At 38.4% G+C, this 23,627-nt stretch overlaps 1 protein-coding gene across 3 annotated transcripts in view; it reads right to left on the minus strand.

Annotated features, from left to right (window-relative positions):
- The window catches only part of LOC149502571 (uncharacterized), a 192,613-nt gene that overhangs the window by 52,671 nt on the left and 116,315 nt on the right, over positions 1-23,627 (minus strand). The gene's annotated exons all lie outside the window — the stretch shown is intronic.

Here is a 23,627-nt window from a genome sequence, read left to right on the forward strand (position 1 = left end):
ATCATGTAAAAGGTTTAAAACTCTTTAGTTTAAAAAAAAGGTTTTTGCGTAATAAAATAATTATGTTTAAAATATGTATTAATTTAAAAAGAGATTAAGGGCTTTAAATGTTGGATAAGCATGCGAGATTCCACATCGTGGTTGGGGGCGTCCGGATAGGGGTTGGGGTGCAGTTAAGGTACCTCGGCCTCGTGTTGGACGGCCGGTGGGCTTTTCGTGCTCACTTTGCGGAGCTGGTCCCCCGGTTAATGAGGACGGCCGGTTCTTTGAACCGACTGCTCCCAAATATCGGGGGGCCGGATCAGGTTGTACGCCGCCTCTACGCTGGGGTGGTGCGATCGATGGCCCTGTACGGTGCGCCTGTATGGGCTGAGCCGCGCAATCGGGCTACTATGGCTCGGTTCCTGCGCCGGCCGCAGCGCACCGTTGCTATCAGGGTCATCCGTGGATATCGCACCGTCTCATTCGAGGCGGCGTGTGTGTTGGCGGGGACGCCGCCATGGGAGTTGGAGGCGGAGTCGCTCGCTGCCGACTATCGGTGGCGCAGTGAGCTTCGTGCTCTGGGCGTGGCGCGTCCCTCCAAAAGTGAGCTGCGGGCGCGGAAGGCCCATTCTCGGCGGTCCGTGCTCGAATCGTGGTCGAGGCGGTTGGCCAACCCCACGTGGGGTCTACGGACCGTCGAGGCGGTTTACCCAGTGTTTTATGACTGGGTGAATCGTGGCCGAGGACGCCTCACCTTCCGTCTGGTGCAGGTGCTGACTGGGCACGGATGCTTCGGAAAGTACCTGCACCGGATAGGAGCTGAGCCGACGACGAGGTGCCACCATTGTGGACACGACCTGGACACGGCGGAGCATACGCTCGCTGTCTGCCCCGCATGGGAGGTGCAGCGCCGTGTCCTTGTCGCAAAGATAGGACCAGACTTGTCGCTGCCTGGCGTCGTGGCGTCGATGCTTGGCGGCGACGAGTCTTGGAAGGCTATGCTCGACTTCTGCGAGTGCACCATCTCGCAGAAGGAGGCGGCGGGGCGAGTGAGGCAAAGCTCTCCTCACTACGCAGAAACCCGCCGCCGCCGAGCAGGGGGTCGGGACCGGGGTCCCGTCCGTAACCCGGCCCCCTAAGGGCTTCGGGCTCCACCCGCTTTGTGCGGGGAGCAACCTAGGCGTGGGGCGGCGTGGTAGGTCGCGTTCCCCCGACCGCTCCGGGGGAAGGTGTAGCGCGGCGCTATCAATCGGGCTCTTGGCCCGTCGACCGAGGGAACCGGCGGTCGTGTTGCTGGCGGCCGCCGGTCCGGCGTCTGGGGGACGGCGGGATGGATGTAATGTGCACTGCGTAAACCCTGTCCCGCCGTCTCAATAGCTCCGACTGGGTTCCCACCCGGTCCGGGGTAGGGCGCCGGCTGTGAGCGGCAGGAGTTTTTAGTGAGGTTCGACTCCCATATACCCCACCTGCTGTGCGGGTGGGGATCCGGCGATTTTCTCCTGTGGAAAAAAAAAAAAAAAAAAAAAAAATGCATGCGAGATTTGGTCCCGTTATTTAAGTGCATATCTTTACGAGTCTTACTATTTATTTATATATCTAAAATATTTTTTTTTTTTTACATACGTACCTATACATTATATAGGTAATAACACCCTACATCATTATATTAGTGGAACTATTAAACGACTAGTTGTACCCGTTCGCTTCGCTGGGCATTTAAAATAAACATTATTATTTCTCACCCCCACAAAGATTCTCATCATTAACGCCCTGGTGTTGCCCCGCAACTGGTGTAGGGAGTCCAACACTCATATAAATATTAGCCTATCCATTAAGTACATGTATTTTCTACATGGATACCAAGTTTCAAGTCAATCGGTTGCATAATTCAGTATAACGGAACATCCGTAAAAACCACTGTAGATTTATATATTAGTATAGATGCTAAAATAGTTTAGGGACGCTTTGCCGCATCACACTTTTCCTACCTAAGCTGAGAGCCTTGAAAGGCTATTTCAGCGTAACCTTAACTAGTAGGTGAGCTCACGGTGCTCAAACCTGATGACGTCGCGTCACAATGCTGAAAAGCTTGAAGCGCGTTGAAAGGCTTCACTATACATTGCGCTGCATAATGTTATATTGAAGGTAGGGCATAAGTTTTTCTCAAGGCGTAGTCTCCCGGTAGGAATTAGAAGAAGAGGAGGACTTTGGTCTTCCTCTTCTCCCTCTTCTTCTCTGTAGGCGCCGGAGTCTGACATAACCCGGTCTGTTACCCCTCTCGACCGGGTAAACTCCGTAAAAGGACTCCCCAGAGTTAAAAAAAGGGCATAGTTTAAGTTCACCTTTGCAGGCACTGCTTACTTCTGCCGATAAGTAGTCGTGCTTTTCGGGTTGGCGGATGGGACAGCCGTTATTAAGGCAAGGTTGTAACCGCTTAAGAACAGATGGGCCATCAGCTCCTCTAGTCATAGGTAATGAAAAATGTAAAATTTGGAATGAAATATTTCATTCACATCTTCCAATTATTACTATTCATGAAATATCTTAAGCAGCATTAATTATGGTAACAAAATACGGTTCCACTCTATTTTTCGCAATGAAATTTGGAATGCACATAAAACGGAACAGGATTTCACTAATTAATCAAAACCGGTCGTGCAGTAAGCTCTCTAAATAATTCTAATAATAAATTTAAACGATTAACTTTAACATTGATAACTTTATGGCAGACAGCTCTATTTTTATTATAGTAAGCACCTGCTAAAATAGTCAGGTTCATTGAAACTGACAAATACTGTTACTGGATTACAATTTCCGAATTGTTTCCTCAATCCTCTATCCGCGCCATCTGTTGACGGCACAAGTGAAACTACGTGTGCCTCAAGAAAAAAAATAAAAATAAAAATGGCGGCTTAAGCAAAAACACGCTGCCGGCGCCAAAACAAAAAAAAGAATTAAAGCTTAATGAGTATTTATTTCGGTTTTCGCGAGACATAGACAATTTTACTGTGGGCGACGCGGTGTACACGAAAATGTTAACTATTGGAAACGTCGGATATTTACAAGAGACTTTTTGGCGGGAACGCGAGGAGTGAAGTTGTGTGATTTGTTTTATTTTGTCTATTTAGTGTTTCTTCAGGTTTAAATGCGTAATAACGGCAGATTTTTAACTGTTTAGTAGCTGTGAAAGTGCGCAAATGTGAGAAAATGAAACAAAGCCACTGGACGTAACTTCTCGGGATCGTCCAAAATGCCCACTGGAAAAATTATAGTAAATGACCACCATTTTACTGAGATTATATTTTATCCCATATTATCTCATTTCATGCCATGTTTCATATTAATCAACTTATATATATTACTATGTATTTAAACCGTAAAAGTAGTTTTAATTTGTGAATATTTGTCATCAATTCGCATTGAGAATTCTCGAGGGTTTGAAAAATCAAAATGGCTGTCGCTAAGTAAATAAAGTGTTCCAGGCTTGTGGGAGGATAGTCAGTCAAGATAGACATCGGAATTCACGCTGTGAATTCATCAGCTTCGTTCCGGCCACATATGCAGTGGCACTGACAATCAATGGAGCATAAAAGTGCTGGAGTGGACTCCTCAAACTGGACGTCGTAACATAGACAAACAATCAATGGGTTGGGCCGATGACCTGGTCAGAATAGTTGGTAGGGAACGGATAAGAAAGGCAAGCGACCAAAGGGAACGGAGTGTATGTAAAGAGACCTACACTCAGCATTGGGTGGACATGGAGTTGAAGGACGGAGCTTCGATCAGAAGTCAAGGTTAGGTCGCCTTGAGTACGCCTGACTGGGGACGAAAAAAATGTCTATCACTACATTATCGCGCCACTCATATAACAAATAGTTTCTTGTGGGATGCCCCGGATCCACTATCGGTGCTTTTAGGCTCTTCAAGCCGATTCCGATCCGGTGGTAGATTCTTCTTCGGGCTCTTGCTAGGGCCAGTGTTTACAAACTCTCAAGTTGAGCCCGTGAGCTCACCTACCGGTCCGCGTGTACTCGATATAGCTCCTTAGGCTACCAATAAAAACATCAATAATAAAACAATGTAATATTTTGGCGAGTATGTTACATCAAATACCACAAAACTCCATTTCGATATTACGTAGTTCAATATACAAATTCACACAATTTAACATTGCTTAGAAACTCGTGAACCGAAATGCTCTAAGCGCGTAACGAAACGATAACAACGGAAAATTATAACCCGTAGTATTTCATACGAATAACGACCTTTGCACTCAATTTTACAGTTCCTTTCGGAATGCATTACGGTTTAGGTATCATAAGCTATTTTAGTATCAGGAAAGTGATTCACATTGAGGTCACATGTGGACGTATGTATGTGTTATGTTTAGAGTTCGTTTTCGTGTGAAATCGTTTATGGATATAAGCTGTTTTGTTATTTAATTGGGGATTTGTAAAGAGGTCGTGTGATAAGGCGGTTACAAGTGGAGGTCACGTGAAAAATAGAAAAACTCACTTATGTATTGAATGTAGCATCGTGTTTTTTTTTCCACTTAAAAAAAAGCATTAGTTGTATTCGGATTTATGAAATAATTATGGCTGATTGACCTAAAATGCCCTTGAATGCGCTAAGCGTAGAAATTAGTTAATTTACTCAAAATTTAAAATTTAACCTAGCGTTAAATACTTTGTGATGAGTATAAAATTATTATTTATAAAACAATGCAGTTACAATTAGTTACACGAGAAGGTCGCAAGAACGTTGGCCTCAGAGGAGCAATGTCACCCATTACGTCTTTCAAAGCACCAAGGCGCGCCGTGAAACTATAAACTGTCGCTTATTATCTATAGTCTTGTTTGTTCTTTATCTAACATATTTTGGGATTTCGTCTACAGATACCAACATTGTTTTTTTTTCAATTTCCATTCTAAGCGTTTCGTTATATCTTACCAAACGCTAACAAATTTTAAGCATAATGTATTTTTTTTTAAAGTAAAAAGAGCATGGGTGACATCTCTATTTGAGCCGTAACTGATTGGTTATTGCATATTAACATAACAAAAATGTCATTTGTGCGCAGCCTTCATCGCGGGAGCAAGGTCGGAACATAAAGCTACTTAAGTCACAATAGCAGCTATTATTTCATCGGGCTGCCATGACTTTAGCAAGCTGCTGATGTTATTGCATAGTCGAAGTGGTTTTTTTTCCTGCCTTTTTTTTTTATTGCTTAGATATCCATCTACGACGAGCTCACAGCCCACCTGCTGTTAAGTGGTTACTGGAGCCCATAGATATCTACAACGTAAATGCGCCACCCACCTCGAGATATAAGTTCTAAGATCTTAGTATAGTTACAACGGCTACCCCACCCTTCGAACCGAAACGAATTGCTGCTTCACGGCGGAAATAGGCGGGGTGGTGGTACCTACCCGTGCGGACTCCCAAGAGGTCCTACCACCAGTGATAATATGTGATATAACCTATGCTGATAGCCTTGAGAGGCTATATCAGCGCTACCCTAGCGTGTAGGTGAGCTCTCGGGGCTCAAACCGGAGGTGTTTGCTAACACTGGCCCTACCAAAAATAGTGCTTCACAGAATCTACCACCAGATGCGAAAAGCGACCCACTGAGAAGATCCGGCGAGAAACTCAGTGGGCTGTGTCTATGGGTTAATTTACTCGCCGAGCCCCTGGTCGCAAGGGACAGATTCGGCGAGGACGGTGACCGGTGCTTGAGCTTGCTAAAAGCACCGTTAATGGATCGGGAGGATCCGTAATGACGTGCTTAGGGAGAGGATGGTTTTTTGAAGAGCGCTGCGGAATAAATATCGTGATAACTTAGATCTTATGCACATTGTTTGTTCGTTCATCGGAATCACTTGATTAGTAGATCGCTTATTTATTTTATATATACAATTTCCCACCCCTCCTGGCTGAGCCTTTGCTCGCCCACCTGTCCTGGTGAAACTGGAAAGGCCTCCGGGCCACTAGTAATCTTTCAATCACAAAAAAAAGACAGACATCAGACACTTCATTGTTTTATGATAATGGAATTTTTTATATATTTACCGGCCAAAAAGCACGCAGGTCAAAACCTGGTAATAGTGTGATCGACTCTTGTTTAAGTTACGGGTTTGCTACGCCAGCCATCTCCAAGCACTGCTACTTCAGTACTTCAATTCGTTCGTAACAGAAATAACTTCCCGAATTCCTCAGAAGCCTTCGTCTCAATTTCTGCTTAATTTTACTGATATTGTCAGTGCCCATAATATGTTTCACCATCGTACTTCAATTTACGCAAAATCATTAGCTATAACAGAAATACCATCACAGCATAAAAGCCTATTTCAACCAATTAAAACTTCCAAAATTTGGTGCAAAGAGATCTTTTATCAATGCTTACCTATAGATATGTAGGTATAAAGATCAGAAAACGACAAAAATGAAGTAGTAAATCATGCTATGAACAAACAACTCAACAAGATGAAGGCTTGGTAAATAACTCGAGATGAAACACGACCTTCGTAGCAAGGTCAGAATATAAAGCTAAATGTGACACAATAGATGCTATTGGCTATTGTGTCACCATAAATTTGTTATAGTTATTATATTAGCTTTTCTGAACGTTGTCGGAATTAGTTAAACAAAATTTACGTTTCTAATTTCGAAATTTATATTATGTCAATTATATTTATAACTCTATGTTGTACCAATTGTTCGTTACATTTCTGAATTAAGAGTATTATTCGATGCGTAGGGACGTTTATTCTTTTAGGGTTGTTCCTTTGTTCCAGTCAAGGAATATATTCTTTGAAATGACTTAACATGTCATAGTTAAAGGGAAGACAAAAAGGGTAGTGGAAGCATGCTTGTAATAGGCCAGAGTAGGCTTATGGTGCGTGTTTTTCAACTACCCTTAGGAACAGAATTTTTTTCTTGGCTATTAATGTTTGAGTGTCAGTTTTCGATTTGGGATAACTTAGACATTTTAATGAGTATTAAAACGTAATGAACAAACTATTCGTACCTAAAAGGAAAAAGGTAGCTGGGTAAATTAACAAGGAAAACTGCGTAAATTTTAATCGATAATTACATTATTAGATAACCGCTGATTTTTTGTGAATTAGTTGGTATTTATTTAAAATTTTATTTCATTATGTTTTTTTTAATTGTCATAGTTGACGCTGTGAATTTCCACAGACATGCAATGAGTTAGTGTGATAACTTGTAGTTGTGTTTTTTGCCGTTGCAAGCAAAAGATCATACATCTTGCCTAATGAGCAATGCCAATTTTCAACTCTCGTTAGTATCTTAAAGCAACAGTGCAACTTAGAGGCTTTGTGACAAAAATGTTCAATATGCAATTAAACACATAAAATTCAAACGAATATCGCCCAATAACAAGTATCAAGTTTAAGAAGCGTCCACAATAAGTGATTTAAATCTAAACAGCACCTAGAGGTTCGAAATTGTTACACAGCCGCGAAAACATTAAACAAGTTAAGTAATAGGATTTGTTGTGAACAACATACACTACGTTAGCTATATAAAATGCTGGTGTCAGACCAGTTGACAACTAAGCTAGAATTAGCGATTCACGACATTGGCGTTAAGTGACGTTGGCGCGGAATATTCGTGGGAAATGAAACCTTTTGACCTAAGCGTATTTTGTCTTTATATATAAAGGCGTGTATGTCCGCTATTCCTAAACGGCTGTACCTTATTCCAATGTTAAACTCAGAAAATCTTCAAATTGTCCCAGCAATTCTGTGAAGTTTAGTATCAATCGAATCAAATTCAAATCAAACAATGGCCAGTAAAGCGAGCCGGTTTTGACTAGTATTTTATATAATCACGTCTTTTCGCTGAATATCAAAACTTCTGCTTTGTAAAGCAGAAGTTTCACCTAGCGGTCTATCAGTAGCTGGAATAGCTCATTAAGCTACGAGCGATTGGGTAGGGAGAAATTTTCTTTTATTACGTACTAAATTTTATACAGAAGTTAATAATTTCTCAATGAGCTTTATTGGTTTAGCGGACAAACAAAGCATAAGGTTTGTATAATTAAAGTGATGTTACCCTTTAATATTAAATCTTGGACACAGGTATATAGGTCATTAGGATATAGGATATAGGTCATGCATTCATGCAAATACATTTCCTAAGCCTATCTATAAATTATCATTTTTATCAGAATATCACTTCGTGTCTTCGCTTTTGCTTGGTTTCAATTTAAGTTGCATGTAATTCCTTCATGCCGTTTTAATTTACAGTTTTTTTATACAACTTACGGCCCTCGGTGTTAAGTGGTTACCGGAGCCTATAGACATCTACAACGTAAATACCGCCACCCACCTTAAGATATTAGTTCTAAGGTCTCAGTATAGTTACAACGGCTGCCCTACCCTTCAAACCGAAACGCATTACAGCTTCACGGCAGAAATAGGCACGGTGGTGGTACCTGCCGTGCGCACTCACAAGATGTCCTACCACCAGTAATTACGCAAATTATAATTTTGCGGGTTTGATTTTTATTAGACGATATCATTCCTTCATCGTGGAAGTCAATCGTGAACGTTTGTTGAGTATGTATTTCATTAGAAAAATTGGTACCCGCCTGCGGGATTCGAACACCGGTGCATCGCTTAATACGAATGCACCGGACGTCTTATCCTTTAGGCCACGACGACTTCTCACGGAGTTTGGGCATTTTGTAAGCCCACACCTGTAAGTGCCCCATGTTTGCCGCGAAATAGCCAGTGCTTCTCGAAGGGATCGAAGAGTCGTTTCACCATACAATTTATATTTATACGTCGTGTCACATAGTGGACATATATATGTAGGCAGCGGCTTGGCTCTGCCCCTGGCATTGCTGAAGTCCATGGGCGAAGGTAACCACTCACCATCAGGTGGGCCGTATGCTCGTCTGCCTACAAGGGCAATAAAAAAAAAAAAAAAGTATTAATCATTTTTACAAATAAACATTGCAGTAGATTGATTGCCAAAAAAAAAACCAGCAACTTTGACACTGTAGGTGTTTTAGGACACAGCAAATTGAAACTAAACTTCAAAGGTCACATCAGTCACTCGGGTCACGCCCGCATGACGTAAGGTCGCAAAAACGTTTGACACACGATCTGCACGCTTTTCTCAGACACGTATTGAAATTCGAGTTCGTCTTGTTTACATGTACACGCTATTGTCCAAGTACTGTTGTTATGCAGATTATTTCGTTCAAATGTAAAAAAAAAACGTTTTGTTTTTGCTATCCGTACGTGTAATGCTTTGGACGCGTTATATGGAATGATGAGAAACGTTTCGTGCTTCTAGAATGAATTAACGTTCGCTTTGAATTTTTGTTTTTTTTTTCAGCTCGTATGCAAAAATGTTACTAAGGGGCCACAGTGAATCTTTACGATCTCTACTTGTCTATAGGAATTTTGTAAACGAGAATGTTAGCGCTTCGAAATCGTAACGTCCTCTGTCAACTGGAAATTGAATTATCTATATATTAATACGTGAAGCAAAAACTTTGTATCCCTTTTTACGAAAATTGCGCGGACGGAGGAGTATGAAATTGTGTGGATAGAGAATATAGAGAAGAAGTGCACAATGCTGATATTTTTTTTTTAATTATGCATAAAAGATACATTAAATCAATAAAGAAAACATTACACACACTACATACCATGTATTTGACGCACACACGCATGCATACTATTTATTGTCAAACTTTTGTTCTTGACGTCTGTGGTCAAATTGAGAATAGATTAAATATTGTTTGTCTTTATTAATATTTTTTATAGTGTAGTCTTGGCGAAATTTGTGATTATAGAAGTATAAAATACAATAATGTGTACAAACTTACAATTCCAATTAATTATAGTCGAATTTCGACTACTGCGGGACGTCTAGTCTCAATAAATCATTGAAAATACAAATCTGAATGTCTTTATTTAGGCGAGCGTGTACAAACGCGCAGAACATAGTTTTGAAAAAGTTGATATACCTAGTCAGGTCATAAATTCTGTCACATGTTTAATGTAAAATAATTGAAAAAAGTTTATTCATTATGTAACCATTCATATACCAAAATGAACTTAACAAAACATAGATTGTTATGACACTAAAGTTTATTCAAAATGACCTCCGTGATTTTGAATACAGGCCTTCAATCTGCGCGGCCAGTCGTCTATCGCAGCACGAACGAGGTCCATGTCAATATCGGCGGCTGCCTTAATCAAGGATGTCTTGAGTGACTCCAAATTGGGATGAGGCTTTGAGCACGCCTTTTCCTCCAAGTGTTGCCATATCTTGTAATCTAACGGATTCTAATCTGGACTGGAGGAGGGCCAGTCTTCGTGCCGGATGAAGTCGATTTCACGCGCCGCCAGCCAGTCTTGTGTGCTCTTCGCTCTATGAGCTGGCGCCGAATCTTGTTGGAATACCCAGTGCCTGTTATTGAACATGGTATGAGAAACAGGTTCCATAAGGTTCGTCAGGACTGTATTTTGATACACAACTGCATTCGTTTTTACATCTTTCTCACAAAAATGTACCTCTGTTAAGCCCAAATAAGAAACTCCCAACCATACCATGAGCGAGGATGGAAAATGACCTCGTTGGACACGCGGAATACGGTTGCTCGCTTCTTCACTACTGTGTGCGTACACCTTATCATTTTGTTTGTTGTAGCTCTCTTCTACGGTAAAAATTTTTTCATCCGAAAAAAGAATTTCCCGATATATTTTTCCCGCGTACCGCTTCAACAAAGCGCGGCATCTCTTCAGTCTCAGGTCCATTAGACGAGCATTCAAACGATGTCCTGTTTTTTTCCGAATGCCCGAAGCCCTAAGTCTTCATTTAACACCCTTTTCACCGTGGTTCTGCTTAACCCCATCTGAAGGGCCAACAGTTTCTGCTTACGTTTGGGATTTCTTTGAATTCGCGCCTTCACAGCTTTTATCACTGCTGGAGTCCTAACAGACCGAGGGCGACCATTTCTTGACCTGTCATCTACACTAGAGTCTTCATTGTATCGTTTGATGGTACGATAAACGAATCTTTTGGTTATATTCAAATTTTTCAGTATGTAAAAAATTTGAATTGGCGCGTAACCGCAACGATGCAACGCAATAACTGCAACACGGTCTTCTTTAAGCGTCCACTCCATATTTAAAAAAGGAGTAAAATTCTAAAAGTATACATTTTTATTTTCATGAACAATTCGAAATTCGAATTCAATAAACTTTTTTGTGGCCAGCATTCTAAAAGAAAAGTTTTTACTGTGTGACAATACTTATGACCTGACTAGGTATATATATACGAAACTAATTATTAATTTGTTTGAATTCTGTAAGCCACTAACTATATTTTAGTATTTTCTTTAGTTTCAGTCAGTCGTAGATATATTTATACTGTATATAATATATTTCTTCTGTGCGTGTGTTTGTCACTGAGCTCCTCCTAAACGGCTGGACCGATTTTAATGAAATTTTCTGTGTACCTTCAGGTGTATTCGAGAATGGTTTAGATTTATAAATCAGCCATCATCATTATTTATCTTTCCAAGATATAATTTATATGGCAAAACAACGTTTGCCGGGTCAGCTAGTATTTAATATTACTTTTACTATGTAATCTCTCGTATATTATTGTAATTACATTATTTTCAACTTTACGAATACTATATAGTCTACGTGATCATGGACGTGGACCCTTGCAACGTAAGTAACACTTGAACTGTTAATGAATAAAGTGGAACTTATTGAGTGATGTGTACACTCAGCGAGATTCATAGTGGGTTGCATTATAGCTTAATAAAAGTTCTTGTGGTTTTTTTATGACCTTTTTTTTCCTACCTATTCTAGTAACCTTGAGGGGTTATTTTAGATTCACTGAACTAGTAGGTGAACTCACGGGACTCAAGCCGGGAGTGTTGTTAACACTGGCCCTAGCAAGAGCAGTGCTTCGCAGAATCTACCACCGGATCGGAAACGCGACCCACTGAGAAGATCCGGCGAGAAACTCAGTGGACTGTGTCTATGGGTTAATTTACTTGTAGAGCCCTTCGGCGTGAACGACGGGTTCGGTGAGGACGGTGACCGTTAATGGATCGGGAGGATCCGTAATGACGTATTTAGGGCAATTATGACCTTGTAAAATAAACCAATGTCCGGTGATATTTTTATCGTTGAGCATTTAAACTAATTTAGACTTAGATACGTTAAGAGCAATTACTTGTTCAAAGGAAATTGCAGATTATAATTATTAACGAAACAACTTCATTTACGATTCATTTTAATTGAGCACTCCTAGCGGACATTTTAATTATCATTTTAAATATCACATAGTTACTGGTGTTTGTTTAGATGTATCGAAACATTACATGTGAAAATGATGATGGATCTATAAAATTAAGATAACATCTTAATCGAGTTCCGCGAGGAAGTTATGTTCTCATGGATCTTTATAGGCACGGACTTGGCTTGATGTATCTGATTCGATAGTCTGTCACTGAAATGATCAAGTGTTCCGACGTGTAAAATAGCCCTTATATCAACCCATTTGAAAGGTCCCGTGCCAATATGAAGCTGTATTTATACACTCCAGTAACAGCTTTAAATTAGGTGAACCATTATTACGTTTGTCAGCACAAATCTATATTAATAAAAATGAATTGCTGTTCGTTAGTCTCGCTAAAACTCGAGAACGGCTGGACCGATTTGGCTAATTTTGGTCTTGAATTATTTGTGGAAGTCCAGGGAAGGTTTAAATATGAAAATGCTCGGAAATAAATAAAAATAACAATTTTGTTTTTCCTTTGATGTGTCGGACGGATTATTTTTGTTTGTTTTAAGTTTATTTTATACAAAAGTTTAGGTCTTTTGATTTATCGATTAAGGCACTACGAAGTCTGCCGGGTCAGCTAGTTTGTAATAAAATTAAATTTAATTAGTTTGTGGGCGTCTTTAATGTATGAGCCTTTTGCCCTCAATGGTCGTTGCTTATCTGCCTTGCATTCCTTCCACATCACAAGCTCTGCGAATCGTATTCTACCAATCTTATCTATCCTGATTCGATCGAAGCATCAAGTGTACTTAGCCACCTAAAGCTGATCTTATTCCGGGAATTTTCGGTATAATGCATTGGTAAAACAAACGGTTCATTGTAAGGCACTAGAAAAATAAGAATATACCTAAAATTGATAATTTAACATTATTATTACACATTTTGTGATGCAAGGGAAAGTTTAGAGCAAAAGATCTCTCGCGGACGATCTCCAACACGATGGATCGACCTCATAAAATCTGTGACTCACTCCAATATAAATGATTGCTCTCACTCTGCGAAATACCGTGCCATATGGCGTCGCATCGCGAGAGCATCGGTGTCACAGGATTCAAATGATGCATGACCATGACCACTCTATCAAGACTGTACGGCTAAGAAGAAGAATTACAGATTACTACATTTACTACCAAGCACATTATCTATACTAATATTATAAAGTTGAAGAGTTTGTTTGCTTGAACGCGCTAATCTCAGGAACTACTAGTCTGATTTGAAAAATTATTTCAGTGTTAGATATCCCATTTATTGAGGAAGGCTATAGGCTATAACAACACGGTAAGGCCAATACAAGCGAAGCACCAATAAATAATGTTTCAAAATAGGGGTTTAAATAGCTCCTTAACATTCTATAATTCAAAAATATTTTCACTTTCTACGTAAATGAAGTGAGGGTGTAAAATTTAGCGTTATACCAAAGTAACTATTCCACGCGGACGGAGTCGCGGGCAAAAGCTATTACATATATTGGCTGAGCCCTTGCTCGTCTACCTGTTCTTGTGAAACTTGAATGGCCCCCGGACCACAAGTAAACAATCTATCATTAAAAAAAATACATATCTGAAATAAGTTCTAAATAATAAACTACTAGAAAAAGCATAAAATAATAGTATTTGTGTTCAGTGATTGAATATATTTTTGATTTAGACAAAAAAAAATCCCGTTTCAGCTCTGAGTACGTCTTTGTACACACGTTAATTACGAATGGTTATTAATCTCCTACTACTTAGTATTTGAGTTAACAAAATATTATATATAACCTTTTAATGTATAAATCGATGTTTAATCAATGTGGACATGATAAATAATCATAAGAAATTCTACAAACCTACAAAATAGATGTAGACACTAATTCATTTTTATTAATTGCAAATTAAAGAAACGTTAGGAATGATTTATAGCCAATAATAAATGCTATTTATTTTTGTATCCTGCATTCGATATTGCAAATAAGTGCATAACGCTATTATGTGTGTTATAAATTTATGAGTATTAAAATGTAATAACTTTTATTTCGGGTTTTTATTACATTTTTTTATGGATGTAAGAATGTAGACCAACCAATAACACTGCAACCCTTAATAATGTAAAAATAGATTACAGAATCTTGAATGGCTTCGTAGACCAATAGAGTTTTTTTTATTGCCTTTGTAGGCAGACGAGCATACGGCCCACCTGATGGTAAGTGGTCACCGTCGCTCATGGACGTCAGCAATGCCAGGGGCAAAGCCAAGCCGCTGCCTACCATAACCAAGTCACTGCCTACCATGTATAGTATAGGTACTCTGACGAAAGGCAAGATCTTCCACCGAGCGGGTGATATTGCTCGGTAGACCGACGGTCCGAATGTTGCTGTTCAGAGCTTGGACACATATATGCAAGCTTATCTTGAAAATGTCGTAAGCGAGATTCAGGCATCTGTCAAATATCTTGTGTTCTGTGATGGCTACCGCCACAATAGTACTTCTTCTTCTTTTTCTCCTCCTTATCCCAGTAGGTGAGGTCGACACAGCTAATTTTCTCTTCTATTCTCTTCTATCAGCCGTCATCTCAACTGTCACTACTCTCTCTCTTATATCGTCATTTACACACTCCATCCATGTCTTCTTCAGTCGACCTCTTTCTTCCTCCTCTACCTTGCACCACCATTTCCATACATCTCCATAGACACATGCATCTTCTCTCTACGCATCACATGTCCATACCACGCTAATCGTCCGCTCTTTAATTTATATGTTTAGAATGTAAATAAATAACAACAAATCGAATTGCTAATCTAAATCAGTGAGGAAACAGTTTAAGCTTTAAGCAATAAATATGTTTATAGTTCGACTTATTTGCTATCGACACTTATGGGCTCCGGTAACCACTTAACAATCGGTGGGCAGGTTCACTCGTCTAAGCAATAGTAAAAGTATTTTTTTTAGATCCCGCAACTCACTTGATACAAGGAAAATAGGTAAACGAGTCAAAAAATGATTAATATAAATATAATATACTAGCGACCCGCCCTCGCTTCGCTTCGGAAACATTAAAACACACATAAAATAAAAAATAAAATAATAAAAAAATAAAAAAAATGTAGCCTATGTTCATCAGGGACAATGTCGGCTTCTAATGGAAAAAGAATTTTTCAAATCGGTCCAGTAGTTTCGGAGCCTATTCGAAACAAACAAACAAACAAATCTTTCCTCTTTATAATATTAGTATAGAGTATAGATATAGATATAGACTATTACTAGCTAACCCGGCAGACTTCGTAGTGCCTCAATCGATAAATAAAAGACACATCAAGGGGACACATCAAAGGAAAAACAAAATTGTTTGTTTTTATATAATTCCGAGCTTTTTTATATTTTCTCACCTTTTAAACCTTCCCTGGACTTCCACGAATAATTCAAAACCAAAATTAGCCAAATCGGACCAGCCGTGCTCGAGTTTTGGCGAGACTAACGAACAGCAATACATTTTTATATATAGAGATAGAAGATAGATATATCGTGTTAATACCATTGGTACTGATAAAGAATTGTTGATAGCAATTAGATGAGGCCACGTATGCAAAAACTAGAAAACGTTCGACCGGCATTAGTTCGAGGTCAGTTCTGATGAACTCTGCTCTTTTTAAATTTTCACAATTTACAATCTAGATTGATATGTGAATTGTAAATTTTTTCAAATCAAGTTTCGAATCGTAAATATTTAAATCCATAATCAAATAAAGCGTAGGTAAAAAGCGAATTTAAATTAATTGATTGATTTAGTAAATACTTAACAGTTATTCTTTTACATTAAGAATTATATGCCATTTATGGAATTGCCGTTAACAGTGTCAATACACTACTGACTGTCTGCCGATAAATTTAACTTACCATAATCGTATTTTTGTGGGTAGACATTAAAATTTCTGTTGGTGTGCACCCGACAGAATTGAAATTTCGTACTGTAGAGATTGGCACTTGAAGGAACATTTAGTAAAATACACCCTGTATAAAAAGTTGTGGAAACATTGCTTAAGAAATCGAGGCGTTCTCGTGCTGTTTTAAATATTTTTACGAAGGCTTCTTGCAATGCATCATCATCATTAATCCGCAGAGCCCACTGAGTTTCTCGCCGGGTCTTCTCAGTGGGTCGCGTTTCCGATCCGGTGGTAGATTCTGCGAAGCACTGCTCTTGCTAGGGTCAGTGTTAGCAACACTACGCTTTGAGCCCCGTGAGCTCACCTACACACGTTAGGGTGAAGCTGAAATAGCCTCTCAAGGCTATCAGCATAGGAAGGAAAAAATCCCCAGTCTTCCACTACTGGTCATAGGTCTATCCCGATTTATTGCTTGCCACTCTTAAACAGCCCACTCAAGAACGCCTATGCTTCAGCGATTGTCAGTTCTGCCGCACATACATATATCCAGCCCACTCCAGCTCATTATGCATGAGATTTATATATGTTGTGGATACTCAAAAGCCACTGACTACGAATCAAACTGCACCTATGAAAACTATAAAGCACCATAGTCAGTTTGGGGGTATTGTCAACGCGCGCGGGTAGGTACCGTTTTGTATATTTTCATCACGATCAGTCTGTAATATATGGGATTTTTGGGGATAGGTCAGTTATAATCTATATATTAACACGTGAAGCAGAAACTTTGTACCCCTTTTTACGAAAATTGCGCGGACGGAGGAGTATGAAATTTCTCACACTTGTATAGAATACTAGCGACCCGCCCTCGCTTCGTTTCGGAAACATTAAAACACACATGAAACCAAAAAACAAAATTAAAAAAAAATTAAAAAAAGTAGCCTATGTTCATCAGGGACAATGTCGGCTTCTAATGGAAAAAGAATTTTTCAAATCGGTCCAGTAGTTTCGGAGCCTATTCGAAACAAACAAACAAACAAATCTTTCCTCTTTATAATATTAGTATAGATAGAGAAGGAGTACGGAATGCGAAAATTTTATAATAGTTTTAAATAATTTTATAATAAGTTAAAATGCTAATATTATTTATCTTTAAGATTATTTGTCTATAGTGTGGTCTTGACGAAATCTGTGAATAAAGAAGTATAGTAAATAGTCTTTGAAAATAGAAGCTTAATAATAAAATTTCAAAATATAATTTTAATTTATTTTAGTCGAATTTCGACTATTGCGGGACCACTAGTTAAAATAAAAATGAGACTTCGATGTCACATTTAAAAGTGCACAGAAATCGAAACAGATCGGAGCAATGTTTTTAATGTCGCTAGACCAGCGGTTCTTATGTGTTTTGCGAGATTAAGAAATACGGTGTTTTTATATAGCTCGTGGCCTAAGAGAATTGAATTTCTAGGATATACAAAAAGTATATATAATACATATATTAATAAAATAAAAATAAAAAATACATATAAAACATATACAATACACATATATATCGATGCTTGAAAGGCAAACGTGACTAAGCGACTATAGCTGCTTTATACATAAATGATAGGCAATAAGCATATTCGATGAAAAAAAATATATTTCTAGGTCTATTAAAATCATTTCAATCCTACAGCTAGATTCGTTAAAATATATTTTTTTTCAGGTATTTCAACTTTAAATTAGTCTACTGTAAAGTTCACGCATTATCGCTTAGTCACGTTTGCCTTTCAAGCGTCGATATATATGCAAGTGTTTACTAGATATTAACTATACGACCATGTTTAATAGTGTGTAATTTGATGAACCTACCTATCATCACTTCAATTATTAAAAAAATGGCATCTAAGTATGTAATGGTGTCGCGAATTTGTGGAGAGTATTTAATTTTTAATGCGTCGCTGAGTAAAGAAGGTTGAGGGCCATTGCCCTAGAAGACTCACGGCTCGCCTGTCAAATTATTACCAGTACTCACCATGCAGTTACAACGAGCTACCTTAAGATAATTACTTCCAAATTTTAATTGTCCCAATGTTCCCAAAAAATAATAATATGTACATAAATATTTCATTATCAAGCACTACTGTTAACATATTTCAATGACCTTTTGATATATTCTAATTAAGAAACAAATATCATATTCTAGTTTACCGTCGCTGGTTTTAATATATGATAAGATAAATTCGTTTCTTTTTGCATTTATCTGAAACATCTGTTCTATGTTAGGTATTTAAAAAAAAAAAAATGTTGCATTAAACGGGTATATTTTTTTTTAATTAGCGTATCAATCATTTGAAGAAGCTGCTATTCGAGACATTAATTTTTATAATTTACATTTTAAATAAAGTGAAGATTATATTCATTTGCTTATGATCAAACCAAAGGCGAATATGTGTTTTAAAAAAAAAAAAAAATACGGTTTTACCTGTTAGAATACGTGCACAGGTTCAAAATGTTTATTATTATCTTACGACTTTAATTGTTATTAAAATTGGAGAAAATCTATCAGTGGTGCTTTTACTGACAACGTAGACTATTGAGTATTCACTTCTCAAGATGAGGGGCGACATTTACCGTTCTGATATCTTTGTTTCCGGTAATTTCTTAGTGGGACGTGAGATGATACAAACACTTATCTAAAATAAAAATAAAATTCGAGCAATAAAACATTGAAATGTTGTAACGAAGTGAAGATTATGGTTACAATGTTTAGGTAAAAACAAAGAAATGGGGATTTTTTTTAGGATACCCACGGAAAGAGAGATGCGGTTGTACTAATCTACAAAACGAAGCCAAAACCAATTAATTTACACATGAATTAATATAATAATTAACCTATCTAATATCTCTAGGAATAATATATAATATGTAGCAAATACATTTCTGTTTATGCATAAAATAATATTTAATTTCCATATTAATTGCGTATTAAGTCGTGTTTATTACTTTTTTTTTTCCTAACCATCGACTCCAATTTGTTAGTATATTTTTCATTTAAATATTCTGTTATCTATATCTTTTTCATGCACTTAGAACGTAGTTCACATTATGTGCTGTCCCAATACTAACAAAAATAATGAACTAAAGCTTCTCAACGTAACCGTCTTAATTTTCAAACTTAAAGATGTACTTAAAAAATTACGATGAGATAAATTAAAGAATTTATCGGAGCACTTTTCGATGTCTTACTTAGATATTGACCCATTTTATTACTCTATTACAGGACTTAGACGTCAGCCTTAGTGCACGATTATTCGTGGGCGATGAGGGGGCAGAGGGTGCGGCGCCATGTGCCGGTGATGTGTAGCACAACAGTTTTTTATTAATTTGTGTCATTTATACATAAGTGTACATTTAAATTAGTCTGGTGTTTTCCTCCATTCCTTATGTTGTTTCATGCTTGCTGATTGTTTCTGATTTTTTTTTTTTTTTCTATGCTTTTGTTTCTCTAGTGTTTTTAATTTGTTTATTTTGGTTAGGACCTTTAATTGGCTTTTTGTTTCTATTATTTGTTATATTATTATACTTTGTTAGTTGGCTGTTGGTTCTCCTTGTATTAAATAAATAAATAAATATCACTCCAATTTAACTTCGATCTCTCCAACGATTCTTTTACAACCTTTAAATCCAGAACTCTTTCATTTGTCGCTTTATCGCTTTACAAACGATTTTCTAACAACAAATACGTCTGGAGCTCTTTTGATATTTCGCTTTGCCGCCTCGGAAAAGCCTAATTTTGATCACGAGTAGTTACGCTCGGCCATCACGTGTGATTAACATAATATAAACTCGTTTCGTTTTGATGTCTCGAACTGTCGAACACACATAGTGAAATATAGTTTATGCGTCCTGCTCGTAATGATTTCCGCTAAGCAAATCACATCTCGTATTATACGAATTCGTCAATGACAGTTTTAAGGTTAACGTTTCAATAGGAACGGTTTAGTAATTGATCACTGTAGCAGGGATCTTAAGTAATAGGCCAAGTTCAAAAAGACGAAGTTGTCTTTTAGTGATTATGAGCCACACAGTTTTTTGGAACGAAGGCGAAGTAAAATGTCCCTTAGAAATAAGGTGACACTTTACAAAACTTGCATACACCCCGTCATGACCTATGCAAGTGTAGTGTTCGCTCACGCGGCCCGCACTCACTTAAAATCCTTCCAAATTATTCAATCCCGTTTTTGCAGGATAGCCGTCAGAGCCCCGTGGTTCGTCAGGAACGTCGACCTCCATGACGACCTGGACTTAGAGTCCATCAGTAAGTATCTTCAGTCGGCGTCGATGCGCCACTTCGATAAAGCGGCACGACACGAGAACCCTCTCATCGTGGCCGCCGGTAACTACATTCCCGATCCTGCGGACAGAATGGAAAGCAGTCGACGTCGCCCAAAACACGTCATCACACACACACAGACTCAGCCCACTGAGTTTCTCGCCGGATCTTCTCAGTGGGTCGCGTTTCCGATCCGGTGGTAGATTCTGCGAAGCACGGCTCTTGCTAGGGTTCGTGTTAGCAACGTCATCAGGTTTGAGCCCCGTGAGCTCACCTGCAAACGTTAGGGTTACGCTGAAATAGCCCCTAAGGCTAGCCTATATATAGCTTAGGTAGGAATAAAAAAAAAATGGAACGAAGTTCCTTATGCGGACGATGCAGAGGGGTACCCTAACCTAGAAAAAAAGTTCCGTAACGTAAGATTTTTATTAGTAATGCACACAGTGTACGTACGACTTAGCTTTGTAATAACGCACAAATTAGTAATGCACACAGTGTACGACTTAACTTTGTAATAACGTATAAAAAATAACATATTTTTTTATCATTCATTGTCCACGATCTCAGAGCGTTCGTTTGCGCAATACACTAACTCTTATGCAAACAACCGTGAACGAAGTGTACCACAATAAGTTCGCCCGTTACCGAATGACCGTGGGTTGTTGCGAAACCTCCAGTTTTATTTTCTTTATACCTCGAATAGAACTTAAAATTAATATTTTTATAATAAGGAACTTCGTTCCTATCCAGTGTCCCACGACACCACACATCATACATACATAAATGCGATGTTGTCATTTCGTTGTCTTCAATTTAACTTCAGTCTTAATCGCAACAGCTCCGTGAGTTCGTCGCGATTAAACGTCAATTAGATTAATGTCGCAAGGGGTCATAAATAACCGAACGGTCTAACTAGATATAGCCGGATTGATCCAGTTTCATAAATCGCGCTAACGACATCGTGTTCGACGCCATCATGACACATGGCGCCCTTAAGCGGAGAGAACTTACGTCTCATTTACATCGCTCCTCGTAAATGAATGGAACGCGGATTCGATTTTAATATTTTATGCGGATAATTTGACTTTCGAAGTAAGAACGCACCACAAAAATATCTGGCTAATATCACCTCGATGATGATCTTTCAGAATAATCTTTTATTCGCATTTTCTGCATGTCGTAACTGATATGCAATTGACTATTAAGCCAATCGATTTACACGATTGTTTTAAGCCTAGCTTTTTTTTTCTTACATTTTCACAATAAAAAGCGAAATATAACTGCTTATAAAACACGAAATGAGTTCACCGACTTGACACACACGCACTTTTGTGCAACCCGCCGAAGGTTGCTTAGGCATTCTGGTCAGTGACAAGTGCTGACACTTACTGACCTCGATCTGACCTGTGCCTGCAGTTAGGTAAATGACCTGCGTATAAATATGGAGCAATACCATTTGTATGGACGACCGTCTTGGAATAGCAATTGTGAATGTGGAATGCTCTCTAATCCGGAGGCATTAACGGGAGTCGAAGAGTAAGTAAGGATTAAACTATGTATTTAAATTTAAAACTTCTAATCATTTTTTTTCGAAATCTAATAAATAAAAAACAACTTTAATTGAGAACTATTTAATTTGAAATCGAATGAGATTTAAAAATAATTCATCAAAATTATTTAATATATTTATTGACTCATGTTTCGAATCTACACAGGTGGGTAATACAATACTGATATATTCCGATTTACAATAAATAGATCATAACTACTGCAACGTGTATGCTGGTGCCGACTCTGTGAACTAAGATTAGTCTTATTTTTACGGTTTTCGCGAGGTATAGACTTAGTTAAAAGTACTTTTACGGATTAATTTCGCGTTTTTCAAACTATCTCAAACCGTAAAAGTAGTTTTATCCTTTAGACCGTAATGCTTGACTGCTTGGCAAAAATGTACCACAGAGTAGTATCTAAGGGCTTAGAAAATGCCCTACAACCAGTGACTTAACGGTAGCTTAAAGGAAAATGCTACAATATTTATATCCGAGTAGAAGAGAATGGCAGTATCGATTTTTCTACACTGAAATCCACAACTAAATTAAGAAAGTGGAAAAGCGCGTCAGAAGCGAAAACAGGGACTTAAGCAACTTAACAACACGGGTTATTTTTTAATATACAGGGTGTCCCAGAACTCGACGTCAAGCCGAAACGGGGTGACAGGATTGATTGTAACCATCATGAGAAAAATCAGAAAAAAATCTATCCTATGCAGTTTGAAAATTATGAGCATTTAAGAAAAACCTAGAAATTTGGTCAAACTGTAACCATTTTTCGGTTATTGTGGTTAATTTTTATTATTTTTGTTCATTTAAACTTTGGAAACGTAGCCCTAAATAACACACTTTCGTACTGGTGGTAGGACCTCTTGTGTGTCCGCGCGGGTGGGTACCACCACCCTGCCTATTTCTACCGTGAAGCAGTAATGCGTTTCGTTTTGAAGGGTGGGGCAGCCGTTGTACTTGAGACCTTAGAACTTGTCTCGGGGTGGGTGGCGCATTTACGTTGTAGATGTCTATGGGCTCCAGTAATCACTTAATACCAGGTGGGCTGTGAGCTCGTCCACCCATCTAAGCAATAAAAAAAATATAAAAAAAAAAACATTTCTAGAATTAGATATTGTCTCGTATGTATACATTGTTACAACGTAAGTACGGACGGGCACACACGTAACTGTAGCTCATTACAGTTGACAATAGAATTGGGCACCAGTCCCGTGAAATTACATATTTTTTTAAATACTCTTAGATAGCATCGCTCTATGACTTCTTTGCCTTTGAACTTTGGTGTTATTGACTTTTCGAAAGGGGAAACGGAATATTTAAAGTTAAAGTTACCGGCAAAATGTTTTTAAGCAATGGTTAAGTTTAAAGTCTGTTTGTGTGTGTGTTTTTTTTGTCGAAAATATTAATTCGTAACTAGAGTTTTATATAACATTGAATAATATACACCAATAAAAAGTACTGTGGTGTCATACAAACAAAAAACCCTTAAACTCGTAGTGCGCCAAAAACATTTAATTATCAGACGAGATCACAGTTTGTCTGGCAATTCTTATAC

This window comes from Bombyx mandarina, chromosome 08 (genome assembly GCF_030267445.1).
Source record: "Bombyx mandarina strain Sakado chromosome 08, ASM3026744v2".
NCBI classification, from domain to species: Eukaryota; Metazoa; Arthropoda; class Insecta; order Lepidoptera; family Bombycidae; genus Bombyx; species Bombyx mandarina.